This window comes from Centrocercus urophasianus, unplaced genomic scaffold, assembly GCF_019232065.1.
Source record: "Centrocercus urophasianus isolate 14NV4802_14NV808 unplaced genomic scaffold, USGS_Curo_1.0 seq_32, whole genome shotgun sequence".
Taxonomy (NCBI): Eukaryota; Metazoa; Chordata; class Aves; order Galliformes; family Phasianidae; genus Centrocercus; species Centrocercus urophasianus.
The window spans coordinates 9,716,838-9,725,633 of record NW_024884889.1 but is presented as its reverse complement, the minus strand read 5'-3'; positions in this window follow the sequence as shown (position 1 = coordinate 9,725,633).

Here is an 8,796-nt window from a genome sequence, read left to right as displayed (position 1 = left end):
GCTCCCGGGCCGAGCGGTTGCGCCCCGAGCCGCGCCGCGCCGCCAGCGCCTACGAGCTCAAAGCCGGGAGGTCCGAGCAGCTGCGAGGGGCGGGCGGGGCAGGGAAGCGCCTCGCCGCCACCGCTTCGCAGCCCCCGCCCCGTCGGGGCCCGGAGCCGCACGTCACCGCCAACGTGGTGCCGGAGGTTGCTCTCGGGCGTGCGGGGCTCTCGGGAGCGGCAGGAGCTCCGGCGCGGCGCTCCCGGAAGAGGGCGTAAATGGGACAGAGATCCACGAGGATGAGCGGGGGATGGCTGCGCTCTGCGCGCGGTTTCCTCGTCTTAATGTTGCGCTGCCCGTTGCTCACGCTGTAGCCTCGTGTGGGATCAGCTTTCACTGTGGTAGGGAAGCGTGCGCCTGAAAGAAGATCCAAGTGGAGACTGCAATCGGCTTCCGTGAGACAAGAAATTCCTCCCTTTTTCACTACTCCAGACTCCCACATCTAATAGGGAATGGTGTACGGATGCATTTGTGTATTTTCAATGACACCGAGAATACACAGCATCATGTAAGTGCGAGCCACCAGACATCTATTCTGCCCCGATAGCTAAACGCAGAACATAACAGCCCTCGCTCCTGTTCCCACCGCACCTTCACCAAGGAGTGTTTTACCTTTCCAACTGTCTTCAGGGAAAATACACTGGTGCTGCTGCAGGCAAGTAAAAGCATGGCAGGGCACAGAGTGGCAGACCTTCTGCTCTTGGTCTCCTCCTGAAGGAATGCGGTCGCTCAGGGGAGCAGCTCCAGGCAGAGCTCCCCCTACTGCTGGGTCTGAGTGGCGCCTGCAGCCCAGGGGCTGGGCCAAACCCCAGGTCAGGTCTTTATAGGCGCAGCACAACATTCTGAGAAAGTCTCTGTATATTTATATACTGTGATAATTACAAGCAATAGGAGCTAGGAGACACTGAAGGCCTTGACAGTTCCATTCATATTCTTTGAGGAAACACACAGATCCTCCCCAAGTCACAGCTGTTTGTGATGAAAATGCCTGAATTCTGTTGAATCACAGCGAGTTCAGAAAAACAACCATGTCCCACGCAGCTTGTGCAGTCACTAAGAAAAGATACGAATCGTGCTCAATCCCACACATTTACTAAATACAACCTGCTGCTGCCAAGCTCAGGCACTGTCTCAGGAGCAAGCTCTGTGCTCAGGACAGCGTACATGGAGAAAATAGGAGGGACTCAGTTGGCTGATGTCTGGCAGCACAAACTGACAGCCAGGCATCCCTAACTTCAGTGAGGCATCCAGCAACGCCATGTCAAACCCTCCTCAAACCCTCCTCAGCCACAGCACGTTTCCAGAAGTACCACATCTTTGGGACAGAACAGAGCTCTGAACCTGAGCATTCTAGGTGCTCTTCCACCTCCTCTGTCCCTCTGCTTTCTCTGAGCCATTTCTGTGTCCAGTTTTGGGCCCTCACTGCAAGAAAGACATTGAGGCCCTGGAGCGGGTTCAGAGAAGGGTGACAAAGCTGGTGAGGGGTCTGGAGCACAGGGCAGAAGGAGCTGGGAATGTTCAGTCTGGAGGAGGCTCAAGGGAGACCTTATTGCTCTCTATAACTACCTGAAGGGAGGTTGCAGTGAGCTGGGGATGGCCTCTTCTCTCGTGTAACAGTAATAGAACCAGAGGGAATGGCTTCAAGCTGCGCCAGGGGAGATTTAGGCTGGATGTTAAGAAATACTCCTTTTCTGAAAGAGTGGAATGGGCTGCCCAGAGAGGTGGTGGAGTCACCGACCCTGGAGGTGTTCCAGAAACATTTACACGTTGTACTGAGGGACATGGTTTAGAGAGAACTATTGGAGATAGGTGGACAGTTGTACTGGATTATCTTGTAGGTCTTTTCCAACCTTGGTGATTCTATGATTCTATGACAGGAGCTACCACAGCAGCATCACCCTAAAGGAAGAGTGCTAAATTTTAGTGAACCAGCTGCATTCCAACCAGCTCACTGGTGTGGTGATGACACTTGGTGGCTTCTTTGACCGTGACATCACAGAATGGCTTGGGTTGGAAGAGACCCCGAAGCCTACCCAGCCCCAACCCCTACCGTGGGCAGGGCTGCCCCCCCGACCAGCTCAGGATGCCCAGGGCCCCATCCAGCCTGGCCTTGAGCACCTCCAGGGTTATTTCCAAACATGGCAGCCAGATCTCAGAAGGGACATCTGCCTGCTGCCCCACCAGCAAGGCTTGCTGCAGGAGCTCAGCCTGGATTATGCAGCCCATGGAGAAAGCATCAGCTCTGCACAGCACCAGGTGTTCCATGACTTGTAGTTTCCCATACAGACATATAGTGATTTCAGCAACACATCTTTGAAGGAGTGCCAGTGCACGACATATTTGCTGTGGACTTCTATAATAGTCACAGTGACTATAACATTAAAGTTATGTGTGGGACTGGTTTTCTTATAATCACAGTGAAATGCAGCTATGAGGGATGGTTTTACTGGGAGTCATCCTTTCACTCCTGGTCACAAAGTGTTTTGCACAGCTCATTTTGCTGCATAACAGATGATTGAGCACTCACTAATCAACCATCATTTTGTGACCAGAACCTGATTGGGAATTACATACCTGATGGTGCTTTCTGAGATAGAAAAGGCTTTCACGTCACTTTGAGAGCTGCGGGGCTAGAGGTAGCAGAAGTAGCAGTCATTTGTACCTTCATTGGCTGCTTCATGTCTGTAGGGGGAAATCTTATTTTTATGTTGCTTTCAGCACCTTACACAAGGTCTTCTTCCTTTTTTACAGAGTTCATCTTTACAGAATCTTTATGAGGCTGAGAAGTTTTGTTATCACCATCCCACACTGAGGAGTGCATGCAAATATTAAATTATTCATTTACAGAGCACATGTACATCAGGCAAAGGAAAGGGAACCTTGAGCCAATGCCAACCCTGCTTTCAGCTGGTGAGGGTGACAGCCCTGAGGTTGCAGGCCTATAGACAGGTGAAGGGCCAGACAGGCACAACTAATGGTAAACTAAAACAACTGCTGACTTTATTACCTGTAACTATTCATGGGTTGTAAAGCATATGTCATTCAGCAGTGGGTACAGGGACTAGCAGTTGCATTTCAGAATGAATAAGGATAGGAAAGAGAAGCTTCACTAGCTCTTAAGCTATAAACTTTGGTATCACATTTAGAGGGAAAAGGAAGACTACAAGGTATCCACAAAAACAAAGCAATACTTCTAGAACCATATCCATATATGCATATGAGTACAGTAGCAAGAAAATAGGGCAAGACTGAACTGATAGAGCTCATTTGGGCAAGAGCTGTGTGCCCAGCTCACCATTTGTTCCTGCCTGTTTTGGCTGCCTCAATTCTGAATTCCAGTGTCAAGGGGCTCTGCAGCTGCTTCTTTCAAGATAACACAGATCATAACTCTGCTGATGGCAATATTAGGCAAATTAAACTGGGTTCCTAAACCTGCTCCTCTGAAGAGGTTGTGCCACGGGGGATATCCCCTCCCAGTGCCAGGGTCCTGTGCCTCAGCCACATCCTACAGCTGGGGTGGCGCTTTAGGGATTAGACAAACACACCTATTTCTAAACATACCTTTTTCCTAACGAGTTACTGTCCTTTCTTAGCACACTGAAAAGGATTGTTAATATGCTTTTTCAGGCTTTGCCAGTAACACAGATAGGAGGCTCTTAAGAGGAATTTTAAAATGGGTATGTGCAGCACAGCACTCCCTGGACAGGAAATTCAGAGTGTTGAGAAATCTGGTGCTTCCCTGACTTCGGACCATGCTCAGGGTATCCTGAAGAAATGGTGGGTCCAGGTATCTCCACCATTGGGTTGGAACGACCTGGTGGAATCATAGAATTGTTAAGGTTGGAAATGGCCTCTACGATATTTAGTTCAGCTGTTCACCTGCCTTCAATATAGCGCAGTAAGCCATGTCTCTAAGTACCATATCCACACAATTCTTGAACGCCCCCAGGGACAGCGACTCTACCACCTCCCTGGGCAGCCTGTGCCAATGCATCATTGCTCTTTCTGAGAAGAAGTTTTTCCTAACATCCAACCTGAACCTCCCCATTGCATATCAAGGCCATTCCCTCTCATCCTATCGCTGTTACGTGGGAGAAGAGGCCAACCTGACCAACATCCTGCCCCTGACCACTGCCTCCCCACCCCTGACCACCACCTTCACCATTTCTGCAATGGAAGTGCAAAAGCAAACAGTTGTGCAGGACAGATTATTTTATTATCCCCACAATTTGGGTGTTTTCCTCTTGGGCTCCACCTTCAGTTTATCACCGTATAGTGGTGAGGAAGGTGGAGGTGACCATGGGACTTGCCAGGGCTGCCACTGTGTTTCTAGGACTGGGAACAGCTCGCAACCTCCTCACTGATGCTAAAGAAAACAGCACACATGCAAGTGCCCTGTGAGGCTAACTATAGGGCTGCTCTCAGGCTCAAATCTCAGTTTACACCCATACTAAAAAAGCAAATTGCCAGCATGAGCTCGTGACACAGCGATCTCTCTCTGAGCACTCATTCTGGCACATGCACTTGGAGCAGTCTGTATTTTCTCTGCAGCTCAGTCGTGTGATATTTCACCTCACTCTTCATCAAGAACCAGGAGGGGTCCATATTATGAGAGAAAGAGAAAAATAGAAGTGGTTTTAATTTAACATGCATTTCTTTTATGAGGAGGCTTTTAAAATGACAGCCACAGTTTTTGTTTTCGTACACAATGAAATTCTTTGATTAATGCATTCTCTGTAAGGGGAGGAGTTCAAGTCTGTATTTTCTCCTTTCCTCCTCTCACTGTCACAAAAGAACTGCTTTTGGTTGTTGACAAAGGCTGTCATGGCTTCACTGTCCTAAACTGACTTGGCAGCAAGTGGGAAGGTAAAATGAATTAATCTATACAGAAATAACACTTTGCATTTTTGAAAAGAGTCCTTCGTTTGCGAGTCCTAATGCTCTTTGCGGGATGAGTTGGGCTTTGCAGCAATCCTGTTGGGAGTGGAGAGCAGCACGCACACTTCGTTCCCCAGCCAAGAAGACACCTGGCATGTCCCAGCTCAGACAGAATGCCCCCGATTCAGAACCACTGAAATCAGTAATAGGATTTCCTCTGACTTCAAAGGTGTTCTGAACTAACAGAAAGAGAAAACAATTCATGACCCTCAAATCTCTCTTCTAATTACTATTTTAGACTACTTCCTTCCATTTTAGAGCAGACTTAAACCAGAGCATCATCCAAATCATGATCCTTTGTTATAAGACAATACAAGAGAACCTGTGTTTGCTAATATTTTCCAGAAAATACTCACATTGCAAGGACAGATCGTAGTACTCTGTGGCCAAGGAGCTGAAGTATCCCCATAGGCTTTTTTTTCCCTGAGCGTAGAAGTGCTGATATGGAATGCCTTATTTACTGCAACAATTTTTGCCATTTATGCCCAGATTAATTGCCTGACAAGGCTATAGCAGAAGCATCAATCGGAAGCTAGGATTCAAGAGCGTACCAGGGAAATGAAAAAAATGTGCACTGTTGAGAGTTGCACATTGCCTGGCAGATGTGAGTCTCTTGTGATGAAAAATTTAATTTTCTCATCAATATAAAATACCTCCTTTCAATCACATAAGTAAAAGCCAGGTAGGCATAACTGTAAATGGACATGGAAATACAGACTGGTTTCAATCGCTTGGAAGTAAATAACCCTTACTGGGAGCTGGTGATACCACAGGTATGCTCTGGAAAACCAGACTTGCTTACTTGCACACAAACCTCTCAAACAGCCCTATTGCTTCCACTCCTGAGCTGGACAGCAGGTGTTTTTCAGCCAAGGCTTAGAAGTTCTGCACTCTGCAGTCAGCAGTGTTACCAGCACTTTCTCCCAGTCGGTTTCTTATAACCATAGAATGGCTTGGGTTGGAAAGGACATTGAAGATTACATCTAGTTCTAGTATCTGCATGTCACAGAGTTATCTCTAGTTCTGTGATGGGACAGCAGGTGCCTGAAAGAGAAAAAAAAAAAGAGAGGAAAAAAGAGTGTTAATAGTTTACTGCCAGTCCTGCCCAGCCCTGTGAATAATGAGGCAGGAGATTCAGGGACCTGCATCCTGGGAGAGGGGAAAAGGAGCAAGGGTAGGGAGGTAGTAGATGAGTCAAACAAACAAACAGAAGAAAAAAAAAACAGCAGTAGCAGTGATCTGAGGAGGCACATAAATTTACTAAATTAATGCAAGAATGCAAGATAACACAATGCAACACAATACAATTGATACTGAGGTCAACAAATCAAACGGCATGAGAAAGAGTGTCCAAAACCAAGGCCTTACTCTATAGACTGCAGGGGGATCATGACTTTGCCGCCAACAAAGAGAGACAGATAGACAGATGGACAGACTCACGACCAGTCAGGAGCTCCAGCTTTCTTCCTCCAGGAATGCCGCTCCTCCCCTCCACTCCCAGAACCGAACCCCCAAAAATGGCAGTCCACAGAACCAGAACATTAACCCTTCAGCTCCCATTGTTTGCGTGATGTTATGAACAAAAATCACAAAACCACAACAGTGCCGTGGGCAGGGTTGCCACCCATCAGATCAGGCACTGCCCCACCCAACCCAGCCTTCAGGGATAGGGCGTAATATCATCTCATATTCTAGTGTATATAGGCTTTACATCACTTATGGGTTTGTTTTCTCTGTGTGGCCACTTTTTGCTCCACTGAATATTTAAACTGAACGTAGTTATGATGACAGAGCATCCCCTCAATTGTCTGTTAACCACCTACAGTCTTGCAACAGAAAACAGCATGACACTAGCTTAACTCCCTCCTTTGCATAAGCTCCAAAGCACTTCTTATTCACCTCACTCACAGCATTCTGACCCAGAGGAGAAGGTGAGTTTCCACATCAAAGATCCGGAGCAGAAAATGTCTCTCCAGCTGCCCCTTTTCCTCTCATGTTAGCAGCCCTCCAGGCCATGGGCCAGCACTGACTGCTGCCTGGGCCAGGACAGGACAAGCTCTCTCATCTTGCTCGAATTGCTCCAGCCAAAACGAACATGTTCAATTGAAGACATGAGGTAGCCAAAACAGGCTGTAGAGAACAGGAACAGCATGCTCTTGGGGGATAAACCAGCCCGTGATCTCCACGAGTACTTGTTTTCCTCATCAGATGGAAGGTGCATCTTTGTAGGGAAGATGTTGAACGAACTTTCTGCAGGGGAGAAGATGACCTGGGTGGAAAAACAAGATCTGTCTCCAGAAGGATTCATCAGAATCTTCCAGCCAGAAACAGGCAGGTCCCCCCTACCCCACCACTACCCCAAAAAGTTGTCCTATAAGTAGGCTACAAGTCCTATAATAGGCTATAAGTGCTGCCCTGAGCATTTAGAAATGCAGACAGAATTGGGACTGGAAATCCAACCGTGTCTTTGGATTGTAGGCTTGGAACGATATAAATCTGAGATAGAAATGGCAAGACATTCTCTTTGTTTTCTCCTCAGCACCAATTCAGCATCACCTCAGCTCCATTTAGATTCACCTTCAGGCATTTTCTTCTTGTCTGTGTTCTTTTCTAAGTTAAGCTCTGTGCAATGCTCCTGCTGATGGATTATACAAAAGAGTAATACAAAATAATGTAGTGTTAATGTTGTAAAGGCTCTCCTACCCGTATCTTTTCAAGAACTCTGGTATAAGCAACAAAGATTGCTCCCTGTAAGGTAGAGAAGAAAAACCTTTGTATATTCTCTGCAGGGATTGCTTTAGTTCATTTACAAATTATCATGACATATAAAAACATGTAAAAAACATGCTGGCCTGACTGGAGTCAATGGCAAATCTCCCATCTATAGTAATGGGCTTAAGACCAAAAATGCTGGCAGAAAAAAAGACGTTCTAGAAATTGCAGCCAGGAAGACAATGTAACTTTAATTTCCCTGCAGGTGTATCTCAGACTGCTTCTACTGACCTGTGGGCTATGAGGCAAGGCTTATCTGTTGGTTTCAACCTTTGCAAAGGGGAGTAAACTGAAAATGGAAGGTCTTGGTAGAGGAAGCTTGATAGCACAACAATTTGGAAGGCTTGATCTGTGCTCCCACTTCTGTAGTGCGTCTGTAGGACTCAAACAGCACATGAAAAATCTCACTTCAGAGTTATTTCTCAATACTCACTCTCTTCTGCACTCTGATTTTTTATAAATACTTGAAAAGAGTGTAAGGAAACCACCTGAGAGGGATATTTAAAACAGCCACGACAAAACAAACCCAGAAAGAGAATAGTGCTTCTAACCACAGTGGTTGGATTGGATGATCTTAGTTGTCTTTCCAACCTTAGTGAGTCTATGATTCTCTCCTTTCTCTTCTCACAGTTCAACAATTTATCAGACCACTGAAGGAATGTCTAATTTTTTTTTTTTTTTTCATTTAAAATGCAATATTTAAGAATAATGCAGAAGGAACTTGACACATTAACTGAGGCAACTAATGGGAAACAAATGCATGGTAATCGAAGGTAATACTTTTTAATCTTTTTCCAGGTGAAGTCTCAGCGACGTTGCCTTTATCCTGTCTTGCTTAATGCCAATTTTGTTCCCTATCTATTGAGGGAGAAAAATGACCTTACATGAACTGCATGTGAGAATGTGCAGGAAAACCTTTCAACAAGAATATTAGGAAGGAAGGAAGGAAGGAAGGAAGGAAGGAAGGAAGGAAGGAAGGAAGGGAGGGAGGGAGGGAGGGAGGGAGGGAGGAAGGGAGGAAGGGAGGAAGGGAGGAAGGTAGGAAGG